The sequence below is a fragment of the Macrosteles quadrilineatus genome, unplaced genomic scaffold, assembly GCF_028750875.1.
Source record: "Macrosteles quadrilineatus isolate MER2022 unplaced genomic scaffold, UCM_ALF_1.0 Scaffold_1__1_contigs__length_201487025, whole genome shotgun sequence".
Classification (NCBI taxonomy): domain Eukaryota; kingdom Metazoa; phylum Arthropoda; class Insecta; order Hemiptera; family Cicadellidae; genus Macrosteles; species Macrosteles quadrilineatus.
In genome coordinates, this window is record NW_026542594.1 from 45,534,514 (window position 1) to 45,558,629 (window position 24,116).

Below are 24,116 nucleotides of genomic sequence, written 5' to 3' on the forward strand. Positions count from 1 at the left end.
AAACTGTCAAAATATTAAGATCAGAAAATGTATTTTTCACTGATACTTCGTCTTCTAGATTTAATATAATTCTCAAAGCTTCCTTCTGAAATATCAAAAAAAATTGTCTAGAAATAGCTATCTAGGATATTTAGTAACGAATATTGGCTTATGGGTATTCAAGCTATTGCTAGTTCTTAACCAGTTCAGAGGCTTCAGAAGCAAATCTCATAATTTCATAAATATCACAAAATCTTTGAAAGTGAACTCTATAAATAAATTAAACGCGAAACCAAAAATTAAATTACCTTTTTAGACACCATTCGTCCCTCCGCAAGGTCATAAGCGTTAAAATTACAATTGAATTGTAAACATGTGTTAAGTAGGTCGGGCGAAAAATGGATGTTACAGAGAAGACCGTTATTTTTTTGAGACGATTGTGTGCGACCAATTACAACCTCAATCAACATGAATGCACATCAATCAAGCACTATTGCGATACCGATGTCCAAGCAAGTCCAGAAGCAGTTTAGAACTGGACAGTCGCGAGAGTGAGGCAAGATTCCAGGACAAGAACATTTACACGTGTACAGATGGACAGATGGACCGATAAACACAAGACAGACAGACATGGACCAGACAGAACGAGACCGGGTCACCCCGGACACACAAACCATACACAATTGAAACTTTACATATTGATTCAGCATTTTTAAAATCATGGCATTTTGTGTAAGCCCACAGTTTAAAATTGTGTAGATTAACATGAACATCGTTTTCTGGACGCATTTCAATTCATCGTACCAAGTACAACGTTGTGCCGGTATACGTTTGACACAACAATGCCTTCGACAACCCCTCATTGAGCTTACATATTTTCATACCATATGTAACTATCTACAAGTCAGTCTTGACTTCCCTGATTGTATCTGAATGGAGAAACACTGGTTTGCGTAACCGAAGAGTCTAGTCTGTGGTTACTAATTAACGAGTATCGTCTGTCTTGCCTTGTCTTGTCTGGACCGAGGAGGGAAAGTCAACTGATGTTCCTGCGATCAGCTGTTTGTTAGACTCCTCAGCTGCAGTATGAATGCATGCGGGCTACATTTCCTGATGTGCGGACTTCGTCACGAGCCTGCATTTCTATCTCGGCGTGCTCGTCACTCGTATCTCGTTGATTGCAAAACACCTTCAGATTTATGTCTTGCGATTCAAGACAAAATTGACTCAAGTGCATGACTTTACAGAACTAATCAGGTAATTAGAGTCTTGCTGTATACTAGCCAATGTGAGTCAATATAATTTTGACTGAAGTAATCACATCTGCACGCTTGACAATAAACTAAATTAATGTGATCAAATATTATTGAATTTTGAGCTATCCACCATTTCAAAATTCTGCAAATTTCAAGACATTAATTTTACCTACATGTTTATAACAGACTTTGAGACAGTTATGACAGTTATGTATGTTTGCAAAATACATAAACTATATATACTATATAATACATACATATAAATACCATATATAATACTATATATATATATATATATAAACTATATATACAGCATGCTTCTTTCTCCTGTTCCACGCACTTGTATTGGTTACTTCGAAATTTGCTTTCAATTGTTCTCCTTCGTCTCCATGTCCTATTAGTTCTGCTTCAAGATTGCAATCAAACTGTTGACTTAGCTTACCTCTGCTTAATCCTTCGTTTCAACATTTGAGGTGGCCAAACCTAGCGCCTCGGGTATACATTGCCCGTGATGCCTAATAAACAGTTCCAAACGTTTGTTCACAGTTTAGCCGTCATTAACCACCCACAGTTGGGCCGGATTGATTGTGACCGACCCACAAAACTCCTTCATGACGTCAGCATCCCTGGTCCTTGGCGCTCCCAGGGAGTGAGGCAACATTCTGCACACAGTACCTAGGGTAACCCGACCCGGGGGCCGATGGAATTGGAGATTCTTGTAACCGACCTTGTTCGTGCCACTTTCGCCGATCCTACAAATCATACCTGAAGTAACTGTCCTGAGTGTAACCTCACATTATGTCATTTGCCACATGCGAGAGTCACCAGCACTCTTGTAGGATATGCCATTGCCATTGGTAGACCATCTCAACAGTACTCAATTCATTGTTTAAGTGCGTTCAACTTCATTTATAGAAATCTGATCTACATTTAGCAGACCTAACATCTTAAAATATGTAATAATTACGCTTAATATTTTTGTAAATTACATGAAAAGTCAACATTTCAGTTACATTTTGGAACATGCTGTTGATTAAGCTAAATTATATTGCACTATGAAACAAATTTAAAATGCCGCTAAAATTGCGTCAGCTGCCCAACTGCTTAAACTCACTAACTAAATAAATATAATCCAAAACTAAAATAATGGGTTTGACTTCCCCTTCGTCTCAAAATAATATTTCTTTAAACAAAAGAGTTATGAAAATCCGTCAAGTGGTTGATTCAGAATCTTGGTATTAAAAAAACCACTGCAAGTTTTATATGATATTATTGTATTGCAACTTTTAAATATATTTAAAAAATAATATAAGAGTTTCTCTGGCACAATACCTTCTTGGAAATAGGTAACTCATTTTTAAATAAAAAAAATAATTAGGCATACGATGAATTTATATTAGTTATAAGCCAGGCGAAAAAAAAGTTTAATTTTGTCTACATATATCACGAACTTTAGAGAAAACCGTGAGCCACACACATATCAACCACATACTTGAATAAAAGGTCTTAATGTAAAACTTCCCCGAAAAATATTAATTTTTGATTATTCCTCTCCTTAAAGCTAACCTTACCTAATATGCTGTATTCAATCACATTTAAAACATTGGAAACAAAGCAACTGTTAAATTTGTTTTAATGTATAAAATAATAATTTATAAAATAATGTTTGGTTACTTTTCCTAATTAACCTTATTGATTTTTATCAGAGGCCATCTATTTTAAACCATAAATAGTGAATGTTCTTTTTTATAAGGAAGTACATTTGATAAAACTAAGAGGTAAAATAATACGGTGGGTGTGTAACTGTTTTCTTACTGTACAGAACCATATTATTTTCTTTTGCGTCCTCCTCCCGTAGCGTAGCCCGAGTAAAAACACAGTTCTGTACTTTCAAACATTTTAATGTTTTATTTAAGTCACAAACTTTTTTTTATCTCGTTTGGGGTTTTCATTTGCATGAAAAAACGGGATCAGTAGCAAATTCGCCATTGGTAAACGACTTATAACGCAAACATAAAAGTGACAGTTTGCAGTAAGAATCTTCCTCTTAACAGTTGAAGTTCCTTTCTTAGATGGCGTGAATTATGACGAATTAATTTAAAATTTATAACTTCTTGTTAACATTATATTTTCACGTTATAAAGCTTTAATTAGTTTAAGAATAAAAACGAACTTGAATTGAGCCACTAAAAGAGTGCGCTGATGTCAATACGCCAAACCAATAGGTCAACTTTGTATAGTCCTGTAGAATTAGAACTATCAAAATGACAAAAATTAAATGAGAATATAAAATTTCGATTGTAGGACTCTCTCTCTCTCTCTCTCTCTCTCTCTCTCTCTCTCTCTCTCTCTCTCTCTCCATGAGTGGCTTATTTAACTAAGCTCTTTTAAAAATAAACAATTATTATAGCTGACCCATTACATGCGATGTCAACTCCAGTATGCAAAGGTCAATGATATGACCGATGTTTATCAGTACAGCCAGTAAATGTCCCCACCACGCTATGTCTACTGTACAGCCAGTACATGTCCCCACCACGCTATGTCTACTGTACAGCCAGTAAATGTCCCCACCACGCTATGTCTACTGTACAGCCAGTACATGTCCCCACCACGCTATGTCTACTGTACAGCCAGTAAATGTCCCCACCACGCTATGTCTACTGTACAGCCAGTACATGTCCCCACCACGCTATGTCTACTGTACAGCCAGTAAATGTCCCCACCACGCTATGTCTACTGTACAGCCAGTAAATGTCCCCACCACGCTATGTCTACTGTACAGCCAGTACATGTCCCCACCACGCTATGTCTACTGTACAGCCAGTAAATGTCCCCACCACGCTATGTCTACTGTACAGCCAGTACATGTCCCCACCACGCTATGTCTACTGTACAGCCAGTAAATGTCCCCACCACGCTATGTCTACTGTACAGCCAGTAAATGTCCCCACCACGCTATGTCTACTGTACAGCCAGTAAATGTCCCCACCACGCTATGTCTACTGTACACGGGGTGGGTCACTCACTAGCTCACCATTCCGCATCTCCCTACTTGGCGACCGGTCCCGGTCTAGACTCTCTGGCCGATAGAAATTAATTATCGCAGATTAATTGGTCGTCTGATCCTAATGGAGTAGAGTGGTCAGTAGAAGTTACGACAACAGGACAGTGAACACTGGATCTCACTAGACTCGTGCCTAATAATCTACTGTTATGGCTTTGTTTGTAATCTTGAATTGGTATGTGTAAAGTCTTCGACCGACTCAGTCTTATGGGGAAAGGGGGTCGGGATTAAAATTCCATCCCTATGTCAATCCTTTAAAATTCCCATGTTAAGTTACTTGCATTCACCAATTTTGGCTGTAAACGCACTCTTAATCAAAAACCTTACTGCTATCAATTATTAAAATAAGGCGAAGGTTGTAAATTGTAGTTTGTACTTTAGTAGTTACATGTTTCGACAAAACGCCATTGTCAAACTCTCGTAGTACAGGAACATGAAAATCCACTTATTGTAGCTTCGTCAGGTAGACATTTGGTTCACATACACATAATGACACATACATGACAACACATACGGACGAATAAAATATATTTAGGTAGGCCTACAGATTTTACGACATTGCCGCGACCACGAGCAGGAACAGACCAAACAAAAACAGACAGTTTGACAATGGCGTTCTGCCGAAACATGTAACTAGTAAAGTACAAACTACAATTTTGGAAGTGCAGATGAGGTATAACCCTCACCTTATTCTAGTCTAAATAGCAGTTTCGGGGCTACAACAATGGATTTTAAATATCAGTTTTATAAACTGTTATAATTGACGTGACGTTTGTCAAACCACTGTCTATACAAATCAAATCAAATATTTCTTCATTGCCTGTTAAACATATATACATGCATGGCTTGCGTTACATTTTACAAATTAAATACAACATATTTATGAGGTCTTACATGATCTCTTACACTATAAAAACCGAAACAATTGAAATTTTCTTTTTTGAATTCCCTAATATCACTTACCGGATTTAGTTTTTCAGGCAGTGAGTTAAATAGTATTGTTGCATTATAAAAGACCCAGGTTAAAAAAGGAGGTTTTATGGCGTGGAATGCTCAGATTGGATTTTTTCTAATGTTGTAGTTTGATTTGGGAATCAAAGGTAAAAAGAAAACGATGGTCTTGTTTTAAAAATAATAAGGTATTTATAATGTAAATGCAAGGAAAAGTTAGGAGTGTTAATTTTACAAAAGCTTATCTTGTAGACACTGTCTGTCCAACGCCAGAAATTACCCGTACAGCCTTCTTCTGGAGCGCAAAGATGTGCTTTGTTGTTGACGTTTCAGATCCCCAGATAGTGACGGCGTACATCAATTCAAACTATTTAGTTTTTTTTTTTTTAAGAGATATATACACTTCTTAAATCATTCCCTCACATTGTTGTCGATCACGAATAAACTTGATACTTCTCAACAGTAAAACAAACTATCACTTATGTATGGGTTTATTATCTCTTAATATTAATTATATTATAGTAGTTCTTCATAGTGAACCGTACTGCATTTACAAAAAAATAGAATAAAACAGTATTGAATGTATATGAATGTCACTACGCCTAATGATTTAAGTAATTGTCACTACGTCCAATGGTATAAGTGAGTGTCACTACGTCCAATGATATAAATAAGTGTCACTACGTCCAATGATATAAGTAAGTGTCACTACGTCCAATGATATAAGTAAGTGTCATTACGTCTAATGATATAAGTAAGTGTCACTACGTCCAATGATGTAAGTAAGTGTCACTACGTCCAATGATATAAGTAAGTGTCACTACGTCCAATGATATAAGTAAGTGTCACTACGTCCAATGATATAAGTAAGTGTCACTACGTCCAATGATATAAGTAAGTGTCACTACTTCGAATGATATAAGTAAGTGTCACTACGTCCAATGATATAAGTAAATGTCACTACGTCCAATAATATAAGTAAGTGCCACTACGTTTATTGATATAAGTAAGTGTCACTACGTCTAATGATATAAGTAGGTGTCACTACGTCTAATGATATAAGTATGTGTCACTACGTCCAATGATATAAGTAAGTTGTCACTACGTCCAATGATATAAGTAAGTGTCACTACGTCTAATGATATAAGTAAGTGTCACTACGTCCAATAATATAACCAAGTGTCACTACGTCCAATGATATAAGTAAAAGTCACTACATCTAATTATATAAGTAAATGTCACTACGTCCAATAATATAAGTAAGTGTCACTACGGTTAATGATATAAGTAATTGTCACTACGTCCAATGTTATAAGTAAGTGTCACTACGTCCAATGATATAAGTAAGTGTCACTCCGTCCAATGGTATAAGTATGTGTCACTACGTCCAATGATATAAGTAAGTTGTCACTACGTCCAATGATATAAGTAAGTGTCACTACGTCTATTGATATAAGTAAGTGTCACTACGTCCAATGATATAAGTAAGTGTCACTACGTCCAATAATATAAGTAAGTGTCACTACGTCTAATGATATAAGTAATTGTCACTACGTCCAATGTTATAAGTAAGTGTCACTATGTCCAATGATATAAGTAAAAGTCACTACATCTAATTATATAAGTAAATGTCACTCCGTCCAATAATATAAGTAAGTGTCACTACGTCTAATGATATAAGTAAGTGTCACTACGTCTAATGATATAAGTAAGTGTCACTACGTCCAATGATATAAGTAAGTGTCACTACGCCTAATGATATAAGTAAGTGTCACTACGTCTAATGATATAAGTAAGTGTCACTACGTCCAATAATATAACCAAGTTTCACTACGTCCAATGATATAAGTAAAAGTCACTACATCTAATTATATAAGTAAGTGTCACTACGTCCAATAATATAACCAAGTGTCACTACGTCCAATGATATAAGTAAAAGTCACTACATCTAATTATATAAGTAAATGTCACTACGTCCAATAATATAAGTAAGTGTCACTACGGTTAATGATATAAGTAATTGACACTACGTCCAATGTTATAAGTAAGTGTCACTACGTCCAATGATATAAGTAAGTGTCACTCCGTCCAATGGTATAAGTATGTGTCACTACGTCCAATGATATAAGTAAGTTGTCACTACGTCCAATGATATAAGTAAGTGTCACTACGTCTATTGATATAAGTAAGTGTCACTACGTCCAATGATATAAGTAAGTGTCACTACGTCCAATAATATAAGTAAGTGTCACTACGTCTAATGATATAAGTAATTGTCACTACGTCCAATGTTATAAGTAAGTGTCACTATGTCCAATGATATAAGTAAAAGTCACTACATCTAATTATATAAGTAAATGTCACTCCGTCCAATAATATAAGTAAGTGTCACTACGTCTAATGATATAAGTAAAAGTCACTACATCTAATTATATAAGTAAATGTCACTACGTCCATTAATATAAGTAAGTGTCACTACGGTTAATGATATAAGTAATTGTCACTACGTCCAATGTTATAAGTAAGTGTCACTACGTCCAATGATATAAGTAAGTGTCACTACGTCCAATGGTATAAGTATGTGTCACTACGTCCAATGATATAAGTAAGTTGCCACTACGTCCAATGATATAAGTAAGTGTCACTACGTCTAATGATATAAGTAAGTGTCACTACGTCCAATGATATAAGTAAGTGTCACTACGTCCAATAATTAAGTAAGTGTCACTACGTCTAATGATATAAGTAATTGTCACTACGTTTAATGTTATAAGTAAGTGTCACTACGTCCAATGATATAAGTAAAAGTCACTACATCTAATTATATAAGTAAATGTCACTCCGTCCAATAATATAAGTAAGTGTCACTACGTCTAATGATATAAGTAATTGTCACTACGTCCAATGTTATAAGTAAGTGTCACTACGTCCAATGATATAAGTAAGTGTCACTACGTCCAATGGTATAAGTGAGTGTCACTACGTCCAGTGATATAAGTAAGTGTCACTACGTCCAATGATATAAGTAAGTGTCACTACGTCTAATGATATAAGTAAGTGTCACTACGTCCAATAATATAACCAAGTGTCACTACGTCCAATGATATAAGTAAAAGTCACTACATCTAATTATATAAGTAAATGTCACTACGTCCAATAATATAAGTAAGTGTCACTACGGTTAATGATATAAGTAATTGTCACTACGTCCAATGTTATAAGTAAGTGTCACTACGTCCAATGATATAAGTAAGTGTCACTCCGTCCAATGGTATAAGTATGTGTCACTACGTCCAATGATATAAGTAAGTTGTCACTACGTCCAATGATATAAGTAAGTGTCACTACGTCTATTGATATAAGTAAGTGTCACTACGTCCAATGATATAAGTAAGTGTCACTACGTCCAATAATATAAGTAAGTGTCACTACGTCTAATGATATAAGTAATTGTCACTACGTCCAATGTTATAAGTAAGTGTCACTATGTCCAATGATATAAGTAAAAGTCACTACATCTAATTATATAAGTAAATGTCACTCCGTCCAATAATATAAGTAAGTGTCACTACGTCTAATGATATAAGTAAGTGTCACTACGTCTAATGATATAAGTAAGTGTCACTACGTCCAATGATATAAGTAAGTGTCACTACGCCTAATGATATAAGTAAGTGTCACTACGTCTAATGATATAAGTAAGTGTCACTACGTCCAATAATATAACCAAGTTTCACTACGTCCAATGATATAAGTAAAAGTCACTACATCTAATTATATAAGTAAGTGTCACTACGTCCAATAATATAACCAAGTGTCACTACGTCCAATGATATAAGTAAAAGTCACTACATCTAATTATATAAGTAAATGTCACTACGTCCAATAATATAAGTAAGTGTCACTACGGTTAATGATATAAGTAATTGACACTACGTCCAATGTTATAAGTAAGTGTCACTACGTCCAATGATATAAGTAAGTGTCACTCCGTCCAATGGTATAAGTATGTGTCACTACGTCCAATGATATAAGTAAGTTGTCACTACGTCCAATGATATAAGTAAGTGTCACTACGTCTATTGATATAAGTAAGTGTCACTACGTCCAATGATATAAGTAAGTGTCACTACGTCCAATAATATAAGTAAGTGTCACTACGTCTAATGATATAAGTAATTGTCACTACGTCCAATGTTATAAGTAAGTGTCACTATGTCCAATGATATAAGTAAAAGTCACTACATCTAATTATATAAGTAAATGTCACTCCGTCCAATAATATAAGTAAGTGTCACTACGTCTAATGATATAAGTAAAAGTCACTACATCTAATTATATAAGTAAATGTCACTACGTCCATTAATATAAGTAAGTGTCACTACGGTTAATGATATAAGTAATTGTCACTACGTCCAATGTTATAAGTAAGTGTCACTACGTCCAATGATATAAGTAAGTGTCACTACGTCCAATGGTATAAGTATGTGTCACTACGTCCAATGATATAAGTAAGTTGCCACTACGTCCAATGATATAAGTAAGTGTCACTACGTCTAATGATATAAGTAAGTGTCACTACGTCCAATGATATAAGTAAGTGTCACTACGTCCAATAATTAAGTAAGTGTCACTACGTCTAATGATATAAGTAATTGTCACTACGTTTAATGTTATAAGTAAGTGTCACTACGTCCAATGATATAAGTAAAAGTCACTACATCTAATTATATAAGTAAATGTCACTCCGTCCAATAATATAAGTAAGTGTCACTACGTCTAATGATATAAGTAATTGTCACTACGTCCAATGTTATAAGTAAGTGTCACTACGTCCAATGATATAAGTAAGTGTCACTACGTCCAATGGTATAAGTGAGTGTCACTACGTCCAGTGATATAAGTAAGTGTCACTACGTCCAATGATATAAGTAAGTGTCACTACGTCCAATGATATAAGTAAGTGTCACTACGTCCAATGATATAAGTAAGTGTCACTACATCCAATGATATAATTAAGTGTCACTACGTCTAATGATATAAGTAAGTGTCACTACGTCCAATGGTATAAGTAAGTGTTACTACGTCCAATGATATAAGTAAGTGTGATTACGTTCAGTTCAGCTCAAAAATCTTTATTCATATAAAAAAGTTTTTATACAAATGATATTCAACCATGTGTTGGAAAAACGCTTGGTTAAAAAACTTCAAACTATTTCTTAAATTCTACATAAACACTGTCTTGAGTAGGTCCATTTTATTTAATAAGTCACTGTCACTGATACCTAATATCTATTTAGATTTTTTTTCATTTCCCCCTGTAACACTTATGGTTCACCACTTCACTGGCTTTTCACTCTTACATACTATTTTATATTCACAAATGGTTTGAAGTCCAATGATGTAAGTAAGTGTCACTACATCCAAAATATAATATTAGAACTGTTGCACGACGTCCAAATCTCATTGTGTGCAGAAGTAAAGTAACTACAAGAAAGTCTTCTAAAGTGCAAGTCTTTCTACAAAATTTGGAACTCATGGGATTGGTCGTCATGAAACAGCGCACTTAACACTCGTAAAAAGTAGCAGTTTTACCACGTCCAGAGCCGCTGTCAGTTGCACGACATCCAATAACTCAACGCTGCCCCACGACTGTGAGTACTGTTTTAACGTCTTTAGTGTATACAGCTTTAGTGTATACTAACCTCCTAACCTAACCTAACTTAACCTGGCCTAACTTAAATTATCCTAACCTAACTTAACCTAATCTAACATTGCTCTGTATGCAGTAGCTTTGGACGGGGTGCAACTAGCAGCGGCTTTGGACGGGGTGCTAAACTGTTGAGTTTTTTAGAGGATAAAGTGCGCTGTTGAACGACGACCAATGGACGTCATGGGGTACAAAGCTTGTAGAAAGACTATGTTTCTTACAGTTACTGTACTATGGTAATGATGAGATTTGGACGTCGAGCAACAGTCGAATAATTTATGTTGGAAGTCGTAAGACAGCTCAAAAATTATATTTTGGACGTCGTGACACTGACTTCATTGGACGTCGTGAAATTTAAACATCGTGCAATTTTCCCGTTCCAACAATGTAGGCACTAGAAAAATTATATTTGGTGTCATCATTCTGACAGGATTTTTTTTTTCATATATGCATGTATCTCACAGATGCAACTAACCGTAGTGGAGGTGGAAGGAGACAGAGACATCCGATCTATGAGACAATGATACGAACCTAACTTTTATATTTTTGTAGTTTTTTCACTTTTCACAGGCTCTCTTATCAAATTAATCTCCACGTTAATGAGCTAGAAATGTTGTATGGCAGCATCAATCAATTCCTACATAAAATGATGTGCTTTTCTTACGTAATTGCGTTTTCTCTTGAAGTTGGTAACTGAGAATAAAGCTAAATAGTGTATATTATGTCCTTGAATACATAATTGTTTCTGTACTGAATTACACACAGCATAATATACATTTGTACATTTGTTACTTTTCCGTACCGTAGTAATCACATTATTGAATCTTCATTATGATGGTTTTGGGTAATTTACCTGCAGCTGCTGTACATTTTTGAAATTAAGGTACTGGATGTTAAATAACACATCATGTCTGATTTATATAATTTTGTTCGTGTAGTTGTAGTATTGCAACCTTATGTTCAACGAGTTAAACTTTCAGATAAATATACATCTAGTTATATCATTAATCGGTTTTCCATGTTAAGATAAGCTATTGGATCATCGATATAAGTTGATATATTGTCTTAATTGAAAAGTAGTTTGCAATATAGGATGACTCGGAAAAAGTAAATTACTGTTGTACAGTTCGGGAGAGAGTTGAAACAGACACGGTTATGTGAGTTAGTTAACTGCTTTCTACCAAATTTAAGTTAATTTGGTCCCCTTGTTGGCACGCAATAACAATCATAACGGATAATCGTTCAACCTTGTTATATAGTTTACTAGATCTCAGAATGTTACAACTGCGTTTGCATTAATAAGAAATTTAAGTAAAGACATTGGACCCAGAAGTAGCGAGTAATGTACGCACATTTTAAGACACTTGGCCATCCTACTCGGATATTATAATTGTTATTTAACTTGACAATAACAATAGCGTTGTACGGTATTAATAAGTTAGAGTCGTAAAGAAACAAGTAACCTTTTGGTGGAACAATGGTAGTGCCATAACTGTCTGATCTAAATCTGCAAAGTTGGTCGACCACCGCCTCACAATCTCATATATGCAACTAACCGTAGTGGAGGTGGAAGGAGACAGAGACACCCGATGTATGAGACAATGATACGAACCTAACTTCTAACCTAACTGTACAAATGAGTAGGAAATCACAAAGACTGTTGAGTTGAGAAAATATCAGTTCGTGTTTGACGCATTGTTATAATAGGGTTGATGAAACTGTGAGTACTTGAAACATTTTCACTGTTTCAGCAATTTTATAGTGATGCTAATAATAAAGAAATAATAATAATAAAGTAATCAAAACGTGAGATAAAATCTTTTTACACAATAAATTGGGAATTCAGATAAATTCATTAAGAATATTTATCTTCATTGTAAATGTAAATGTAGGAAAATCATTAAATAAAAGATTTTTGACGTGACAGATGGCAGGTGGCTAAGTGGACAGCTACATTTTGCGCGTTTGCATTTTAACTTATAATGGTAACATTGGAAGTTATATAGTTCTTATTTTTACGTGTTAATTGCAGACCAACACGGAAATGGAATTCAGTTCAGATCCTCCGAATACGATTTAGATATAACGACAATATAATGGCATGCAAGAAATCAGATTGCTGCCTATGATCTCGGCAACTGCAAAGTACAAGAATTATTTTCGAGGAACGGACAGTTAAGTACTTTCTCAGATTGTATTTTCTTCATATTTTGTGTCAATAGCGTCGAGCTAGGAATCCAATGCAGCAATGTCTTGAATTTGTGCCCCGATGACATCACGAATGTTCATCAGAACAACTACATGTGGGTGATTATATTACCATATATTACACATCGCTTTATAAAGTGATTTATTTAAAATTCGTTCCATACAACCCGATAAAGGTAGGCCTACTGTGCGAGCTACGTTAATATTAGCTAGGTTGACATTAGCTTACCTGGACAACATAAGTAAGCTAAGCAAGTAAGGTAAACAAAAATCTAAATGTACTTAAATAATGTTTACAGAATCCATAATCATAACCAAAAGTAGTTGATAATTTTGTTTACTTATAAAACAGATCGGAATCGCTAAAGACACAGATTCAATACATATATTTGGGTCGCCTCCCTTTGCGCGGGATTGTTGTTTGCCTTCAAATATTCTCAGACAAATTATCTTGCACCAAACCTTGGATCTTTTATAGCGGACGTAGTGAGTTGAGTAAGTGGTCCATTTCGTCCATATAAGAGCCTCAAATAAGTAGGCGCTAGGCGAAGTGAGCGCAGAGGACCAATTAGGATTTGTTTGATTTTGCTTATTTGGTGCTTACACATCACAGCGTGTAAATAACTAACTACGAGAGAAATAAGAGCTGCTTTAGTCTTTCAATGCTTGATTTTAGCGAATTTCCCTATAGGGAAGTAGCTATTACCGTAGGTGGCACGGTAAGACCTAGACCCGGGACCGATTTACTTTTTCATTTTGATGTCCCCAGAGGCCAAAAACACCATTCGTTCAAATTTTTATATATGAATATATAGACTTATATATATATATATATATACGTCCGTGAACGCGATAACTTGAGTAATTTTTGTCCGATTTTGATGAAATTTGGTTTAAGGTGTAAAGGTGTTGAATGAGTTCGCGAACCAGCACGATCGGACCATGGGAATGAGGCTTTACGGGGGGTTTTATGGGGTAAAAATTGGTTTTTCTCACTTTTGACCCTCAAATACAAAATTTCCCGATTTCTCTTTAGACCTTTTTAAAGAGCTTAAAAAAAACAACTAATTTAGTATATAAAAGTATTTTTGTTCGATTATTAGTAACGGAGAAAATTTAAAAAATTTTAAATTTAAAATTCCCATGTTATTCTTATGGAGAATATTGTCAAATGTTGTAGTTTGCTTGTTTATGGATATATTTTGATCAAACTTGGCAAATTTATTTATTTTGTACTAAGCTATCAATATTTTACTCAAAAACACACTTTATTAGTTTCCTTGTAGCAGCAAACCTAGGTACTCGTTAAACCTAATGTTATTAAAATATATTTAACTGAAAATCAATTGAGACAAATGGAAATTCGCTTAGTCGGCAGGTTTGCTGCGGCGGGGGTATTATTACTTGAGGCCATTAAATGAACAACGAACAGAGTAATGGTAAAACATTACTCAAGCCGATGGTTGACATGTTTGTTACATTTTTTACCAACGTTTTCACACAACGATTGATTCTTTATTCCCAAGGAAGGAGCATTTTATCTTAAAGTAACATTAAGTAACATAAAAACCGGGCACGATGTTTTATTGTGGTTCTTATAACCCTAAAATGCTCTAAACAGTTACAGTATCTACGATTTTTCCATTTTCAATCCACACAATAATGCATATATTTTTATTCCATCCAATTAAATACAACCAGCTGTTCCCTTAATTAACAGGATGAATTTAAAAAGTATTCATCTGTTTAACTGAAAACCAATCCTTTCTCCATAAGGGTAACATTGGATCTTTAAAAAGGTCACTTGAGCAGAGCACTGATGGAATTTCCCTGAGTTGTTATGCCTTGTAGTTTTTGAGATATAGTATAAAAGTGAGTGAGTGAGTGGTATTTGCCTTTTATAAGTATAGATAGTTTTTAATGAAAACCGAAATCTGTTGGAATACATAAATAAGTATGCTTTATACAGTTAACCTCCTAAACAAATTAAACTGCCGAGCAATGCTCGGTCCCCTGGTACTTAACTTTGTGAAGGAAACCTTTGGCGTATCAAACATCAAACAAACCCTTTCTACGACCTTGTCCTTGATAATGACCTTGGTTTGCCTTTTACCACTCTAGACACTCTGACTATGGGCGTATATCTGTTGGTAAATCCCGTCAGAAGACAGTCCAATGGGAGCTGGGGGCACAATGCGAGCACTGTGCCTGTACAGAACCTACCGTAGAAGACCTCTAACTACAGGAATTTGTAAAAAGTATATCTCTAGGATATGTCATCATTAATAACTCATATTATGTTATTGGAAAGATAATTTATACTTTAAATAATTTGCTTTTCTAAAGATTTAATAAATAAAGGCTAAGGGCGTCTGGCCTTATAATTGCAGTAAAATGTTTTCAGTCATGTTAATGTCAAATGTAACGTATGATTTATGTGAAGTACAAGTTTAAAGGGGCTGTAAATGTATTCAAGGCACACAATGAAATGCTCCAGTTCCCATTTTGATTTTATATTTTGTTCACTTTGTGGTTAAAATGCTGGTGAAATTTGAATTTTCTGAATTGTATACGACAACACTAATTACTAATCATGTTGAATTGAGGCCCAAACATTTCATAAACAATTAATTAATTGATTTTAACTTTGCAATTAATTGCTTTATTAGTTTAAGATTTCCATTGACTTAGGATTAACTAAAAAAAATATTTTTTATTTTGAATGTTTAATCCTGGTATGTCATTAGACAATAAAATATCTTTTAGAAAACAAAAATAGTAAAAAAATTGTCGAATCTGATTGATTTTTTTGTATATATATTTTTTTATTTGAAGTAAAATCGTATAAAACAACCCACTTATGTTCAGTGTTACCGTACACCATTGTTATGTTTTACATTTACACTGTGCATTACCATTATCTTCATCGACCTCAACCTAGTAACTGTGGAGTGTACAGTCGTAGGATCACGAGTTATCTATTGTAATTCGACGTAATGGAGGTAACGACTTGCTGTACGTCGTAGCCTACGTAATATTGTAATGAGGAGAACGAATGTCAAAGTGGACAGTGGACGTCTGGCCTTGACGCTCCATTCATAACATCTCCCACCACTACTGCCACTATCAGCACTACAGCACTACAGCAGTACAGCACTACAGCACTACAGCACTACAGCAGTACAGCACTACAGCACTACAGCGGTACAGCACTACAGCACTACAGCAGTACAGCACCACAGCACTACATCACTACAGCAGTACAGCACTACAGCACTACAGCAGTACAGCAGTACAGCAGTACAGCACTACAGCACTACAGCAGTACAGCACTACAGCAGTACAGCACTACAGCACTACATCACTACAGCAGTTCAGCACTACAGCACTACAGCAGTACAGCAGTACAGCAGTACAGCACTACAGCACTACATCACTACAGCACTACAACACTACAGCACTACAGCACTAGAGCACTACAGCACTGCAATTGCGACACTGTAGATCGTACTCATGCCTTTATCATATTTTACACAATTCGTCAAGGAGCCGCAGGACCTGTTTGAACGGTCGGTATTACGACAGTGGATTGAAAAGGGGTCACAACCAAACCATGTGTCGACCGACACAGCAGGACATGTCACTTGTAGTGGAAATATAAATCAATCACCGAACGATTTAATTAAGAAAACAATTTGGAGCACTGCGTTTGGGACTTATGACTGAGTATGTATCGAACGAAGCTAAACAGTTTAGCATTTAAGTGTGGGATACTCCCCTGATATAGAATGTGGAATATTCTTTCATCCCATTGCAGTCAGTAGCAGCGAGAACAGAATTGTGCAAGCTGAACTCTAGTCACACTTACTCTAGTTAACTGATATTGAACTAATGTGGCTCACTATAAGTTCCACTTACAGCTCAATTACTCTGGCAAACACATATTGAGAAACTTCCTACTAGCTATGGTTGGCACTAACAACCGCTACCCTGTCAATATCTCAAACGTTGGTCCACAAGTTGGTTAGAAAGATTTCCCCTCGAACAATCGAATCCACGTATGATTGCGACTGAAGGCCATCGTCAGACGTGGGAGTGTAGAGTGTAGAGTGTAGACTGTAGACCAATCAACGCTTTCACAATAGCCTCTCAGTGACTGGGCTAGAGGCTACAGATATTGACGAGATCACGTCAGGGAGTGTAGGTGCATTTGTTGCAGTTTTACTATATGCAGCGACCACGTTTAGTAATACTAGTGGTAAATGGGGTCTCTAATGGATGAGAGTTGTCGGTTCCCAAGAAGGCGTTAGACTACTTAGCTGCAACAGAGGCCATTAAATGGACCTCACTGCTGCTGCGGTTGCCCACAAGACACGACTAAGTGATTTGCTAATGTTAAACCCCTCCAATAGCAAATAAATCCTGGACAGTCGTTAGTTCTGAGGATCGCATTGATACAATGCTAATACTTGCATCTGCATGTTATAGTAGCTAGTCAATATTGAAAAACATAACAACACCTAAAATCCCTATATTTTATAAGCCACATGCACACTTTGTTGTTATACATGAAAACACGCATCTACGTGTGCAAACATGCGAACTGGCTACATATTTTCGAGTAAATCTATAATATTCTAAAAACCTGTTTGGTTTTATTTGATAGGCAAATGAAACAGATTCGCTTGGAAACAGATTCCACTGGACTTGAAGTTAAAAATGTATAAAAAGCCTGCGAATATTGTGCGTTTTCCGAGTTATATAGCTAGTACCTGGGGACCGAGCTTTGCTCGGGGAAAATCATTAGTTTACTCTGAAAGCAGTCTTAGTATTGCAGATACATAAATCCATTCCCAAACTCCACACTGCTTGCCTTTACTACTTCCTTCACCACTTCCTACGTCGCGGACCTGTTTCCTTCCGTTTCCATCACACTTTAGGATTCCAGATACTGTACCTTAATCTAATCGTCATAAACAGTTCCTACACTCCGGAAAGCTCGCCTTGACTACTTCCTTCACCAATTCCTACGTCTCAGACCTCTTTCCCTCCCTTCCCATTGCATTTTAGGAATGCTAATACCTTAATTTAATTTTTCTAATCGTCATAAACAGTTCCCACACTCCGGCCTTGACTACTTCCATCACCACTTCCTACGTCGCGGACCTGTTTCCCTCCCTTCCTATAGCATTTTTGGATTGGAAATACCTTAATATAATTGTCATAAACAGTTCCCACACTCCGGACTACTCGCCTTGACTACTTCCTGCACCACTTCCTACGTCGCGGACCTGTTTTCCTCCCTTCACATAGCATTTTAGGATTGCAGATACCCTAATCTTATCGTCATAAGCAGATCCCACACTCCGAGCAACTCTCCTTTACTACTTCCTTCACCACTTCCTACGTCGCGGATCTGTTTACTTCCATTCTCATAGCATTTTAGGGTTACCAATACCCTTATCTAATCGTCATAAACAGTTCTCACACTCCGGACAGCTCGCCTTGACTACGTCCTTCACCACTTCCTACGTCACGGACCTGTTCCCCTCCCTTCCCATAGCATTTTAGGAATGCTAATACCTTAATCTAATTTTTCTAATCGTCATAAACAGTTCCCACACTCCGGACAGCTCGCCTTGACTACTTCCATCACCACTTCCTACGTCGCGGACCTGTTTTCCTCCCTTCTTATATCATTTAAGGATTGGAAATACCTTAATCTAATCGTCATAAACAGTTCCCACACTCCGGACAGCTCGCCTTGACTACTTCCTTCACCACTTCCTACGTCGCGGACCTGTTTTCCTCCCTTCCCATAGCATTTTAGGATTGGAGATACCTTAATCTAATCGCCATAAGCAGTTTCCACACTCGTGACTGCTCGCCTTTACTACTTCCTTCATCACTTCCTACGTCGCGGACCTGTTTCCCTACCTTCCCATTGCATTTTAGGATTGCCAATACCCTTATCTAATCGTCATAAACAGTTCCCACACTCTGGACTACTCGCCTTGACTACTTCCTTTACTACTTCTTACGTCACGGACCTGTTTCCCTCCCTTCCCATAGCATTTTAGGATTGCAGATACCCTAATCTTATTGTCATAAACAGTTCCCACACTCCGGACTGCTCGCCTTTACTACTTCCTTCCTTGCTAAGTCACGGACAAGTTTCCCTCCCTTCCCATAGCATTTTATGATTGCTAATACCTTAATCTTATCGTCATAAACAGATCCCACACTCCGGGCAACTCTCCTTTACTACTTCCTTCACCACTTCCTACGTCGCGGATCTGTTTCCTTTCCTTCCCATAGCATTTTAGGATTGCAGACCTTAATCTAATCGTCATAAACAGAGCCCACACTTCCCTATACTTCGCACTGTTAGCCTTTACTAGGCCGTTAATGTATCGAGTAATCTTCAGTATAATCTTTGCTCAATAGTAGCCTAACAAGTGATGTTTTCCCTTTTGTACTGTATTTGTAATTTGCTAGTATACTGTGGGTAGTTGGCTTATTATGAACACATGCTACAACTTCAAGTCTTTGTTTACTTTTTCCTTGTTATTTAATTCAACCAACATGGTTACTTAGCAACCCATAAGACTAATGTAAAAAAAATGTGACTTTCAGTTTCATTTTTCTACGTTATTAGATTTTTGTTGGCAGTTCTAACTGTAGTAAACTCGTTTTTAGGCCAAAAATAATCTATTTACAACATTTGAAGAAAATTGTCTGAGCCGTTTTCGAGATCTTGGTACAAGCAAGCAAGCATACATACATACATACAAGCAAACATTGCTCGTATTAGAGTATAGGATAGCAGGAGATTTAAAGCAAGTTTTCACACTAAGAGCCTTGTTTTCGCGTATACTTTGTGGAGTACTTCTTAAAACGAAACGATCTGTTGGCCCGTCTTAGGTACGGAAATGGAGCAGTCAATTAAAATTGAGCATGACTCGGAACAGCTAGTTTACACGCAAAAAGTTTCAATGGAAAAAATCATATTGCAAACAAATGATACGTGACCACTACTTTTTTCCGATTATAGGGCTATACGCATTTAAATCCGATAACTATATAATAAGCAGCAATTGTGTCAATTTGAAATGCCTTCAAGTGAGATTGGTGGCCGATTCACAAAACTGGTTTTAAGAAGACGATGGAACTACCTCGATATTTTAGGTACGTTTTAAATTATAAAACTGAATAAATGAATACTGTAAATTAATTTATTTCCATTTTGAGTACAAACTTATAACATATATTGACTGTGTTTGGAAATTCACTGGCCACTTTTCAAGTAGTGCGGCCAGTTAGAACAAATAAAAAAACAATAAATTATAACATATTTTGAGTCTAGCATCTTGCATTAAAAACTCTCATGCCACCATTTGGGTATCTGCTAAATACATACATTAAAATAATAAATAAATAACAATATAAGTGTTGCAAATTATACGTGCACAATTAAATAACACTAATTATAAATAATAAAATAACATCAATTAAATAATAACCAACAATAATTAATTATAGGTAATCCATATATAAATAATAAACAACAATAATAGTGAAAACTTAACGAAAGGTAGAAAGTCATTTCATTCTTACATGAAACTATTGACCTACATTTGCCTTTGGTACCATATCTATGATATAACATTGCTTAAATAATTGATATCTTGTTGTGCTGTAAGCCAGAGAGTAAATTGTTTGCAGAATGTTTTTAAATTTGTACGATTTTTAATAAAACATTATAATTAAATAAGACATATTTATTTCCCAGTTAAATCACATTAGATTTTACGAGTATTTAGGTTTGCTGCTATGGGGAGGCTTAAAAGTGTGATTTTCGAAAAAATAGTAAGAGTAGGCCTACAGAATAATTTAAATAAATTTGCCAAATTTTATCAAAATCCATCCATAAATAAGCAAACTACTTTAGTTTTATTTTTCTCCATAAGAATGACATGGGCATTTTAAGAATACAGTTTTTTTTTTAATTTTCTCTTTTGATTTGACAACTACCCTTCAATATACAACATCATTCATTTTTGTAAGTTCTACACGATGGTTATATTGAAACAGGCATATTCATGATTTTAGGGTAAAAATGTGAAAACCCCAATTTTACAATTTTAAAACCCTCAGAAGACTCCGTTCCCATGACCAGATCTTGCTGGTTCGCAGACTCCTTCAAGTTTATCCTGCCCTTCACCTTCAAGCCAAATTTCATCAAACTCGGACCAAAACTAACAATTCAAGTTATCGCGTTGACAGACACATACAGTATATATAAATTTGAGCGAATAATGTTTTAGCCTCTGGGGAGATCAAAGAGACAAATTAAATCGGCCCCGGGCCCAGGTCTTACCGTGCCACTTACGGTGATAGCTGCTTCCCTTTAGGGAAATTTGCTAAGATGTATCGCAGTAAACAAATAAACACCTTATTATTATAAAAAAAACCTTTAGATATAGTGTGCTAGTGTTACTTGTCCTACATAAAAGAATCACCTAATGACGGTAATGCAATAATGGTACCATTCAATTTAATGCTGCAAATCAAATGCAATAAAAAACTTATTACCACTCTACTTCTGAGAATCGTTAGTCCATTGATTGTTGTTAGAAAACTAATTGTGAAAATCAACCGAGTGCAAGTACTTCTATATGTCGCAATTACAGAAAAGTTAAAGAAAAAAGTAATGAATGAAATCGTAATTACCGTTTATAGCGCCTCGGTCCATTAAGCTTACATTCTACATTGCCTCATTACTTCCTCATTACATTCCTGTCTAATTACTGTGTGGCCGGGCCCTGAATAAGTAAACTGGTGTCAGTAATGTAATGCTACATTGACTTTGGTTATGTCACTGGAAACTGTGATGAAATAAATCTACTAGAAATTTATATTATAGGATACGCATTTGAGAAACAGACAAAAAATAAAAACGATGCTTACATAAAATATGAGTTTGGTGGGCACAAGTTTGAGTGAGACTTTTTTCATCAACTATGTCTGTCCTCTAAATGCGGCTCAATAAATGACCATATACAATGCATTATACAATTCAGCTTTATAACAAAGCTATAAATGAACTACTGATTTCAACCTACGTTTTCTGTGTTTCAACTAACAAAGTGATACTTCTCCTTCTCATAGAGCTAGTAATCCTTAACCTGCTAGCCCTAGAACTCCTCCTCCTTATTAAAAAATACTCCTTATTCTATATCTAGTACTTCTCGTCATCAAAGAGCAATTAATTCTTCTCCTTGGTGGTAGTCCTCCCTCCCATGTTAGTTGTATTGCTCGTTCTCCTGCTACAGTAGTGCCAATAATTCTCAGATCGGCGGCGCTTGAAATATTTTCGCGAACTACGACTTATCCTTCTGCTGATATAAGTACCCCTTGTGCTAGTGTGTACACTCCTTCATCTTCTAGTACCAGTTCTTTTTCTCCTAGTACTAGTACTTGTTTCTCTGACAGTATTAGTAATCCTTCTCCTGCTACGGCTAGTATTCCTTATCATTCTAGTGCTACTGCTTCATCTTCTGGAAGTATTTGTTCTCTCTCCCCTACTAGCTCTAGTGATCTTTCCTCTACTATATAGTAGTGCTCGTGCTTGTACTAGGACCACGCCTTGCACGCCCACCCTCCATCAGCTGACCTTCACCTTACCAAGTGACTTTCCCAATACATTCCACCACTCTGCCGTTCACAAGTATTGGAAATGCACACAACACATTCACCATCTAGTATAAAGATTTGATCATTACGAGAACGTTATAATTTCATTTAAGTTTACTTTGGTATCACTATGTTTTAATACGTCACCAGATTCAATCAATATGCAGATGATATGCCTTAATTGACATTCTGCAGGGTAGCCATGCGGGACACAGAGGCCCTAGTCGCCCGCAGTAGCCAAGGAAAGCTGATGTCACTGCCTGCATCAACCGATGCACTTGGATGCAGTCCAGAGCTAAAGTGCATCTACCTCCCGGTAAGATTCTCTGCCAACGACTTTTATATACTTTTCCTTTCACACTCGTAAATGTTACTTATGACTCTTTGTATTCGTTTCTAAACACAATTTACATATATATTTAAGCACCTAATTTTGCTTTTAAAATGATTTCCCCAGAGGTGCTATTATTATAACATTTAATTGCTCTGAAAATCTAGACTATAGTTTAAGCAACATTTCAAAATTTTACATACAATCTAAATAATAATTAAATTAATTAATATTTTAATTAATTAATTAATTAATATTTAATAATATTATTTAATTAATAATAATTAAACGATTGTACGTCAAATTTATCGAAATTAAATATGTTAAACTAGCCTTTTACTCAGATACTGTAACTGTTACAATGGGTATATTCAGCTACCGCTCTCTTTACATATAAATGTAGAACAGTTCTATGAGCAAGTAGTTGGATTATACCTGACAGTGTAACGGAAGAGTTTTTAGAAGTATTCCAGACCTGATGAGAAACTGTACTTAGGAGCTTTTATTTTGTTTTAATATGATGATAGATTTAAACATTAAAACTGCTTTAAGCAATCAAAACTGCGTCTTAAATTCCATTTACAAAGATGGCAACAGTTAAGATCGGTTTTAACGGAACTTCGTACAAGCGGCAGAGGATTTATATAGTTTATTCGTGAAGCGCCGTCCGTTGTGTTGCCAAAATAAGGTGATTTAGTGTTTAGCTTTTATTATACATTGTGGTCACGCAGTTTATAGAATGACGGAAAGCTAAGGTATGCAAAGAACAAGAGACTGTTGGCATTCCTCATGTGTGCTTGGAGAAATGGCGGGAGAGTTGACAACGATGCCAGAGCAGCATGTGAGAAGACGTGAGAGCGTTTCAACACTCTGGGCTTTTATAACACAAATTTGTGATTATTGGCCATAGTAAACAAC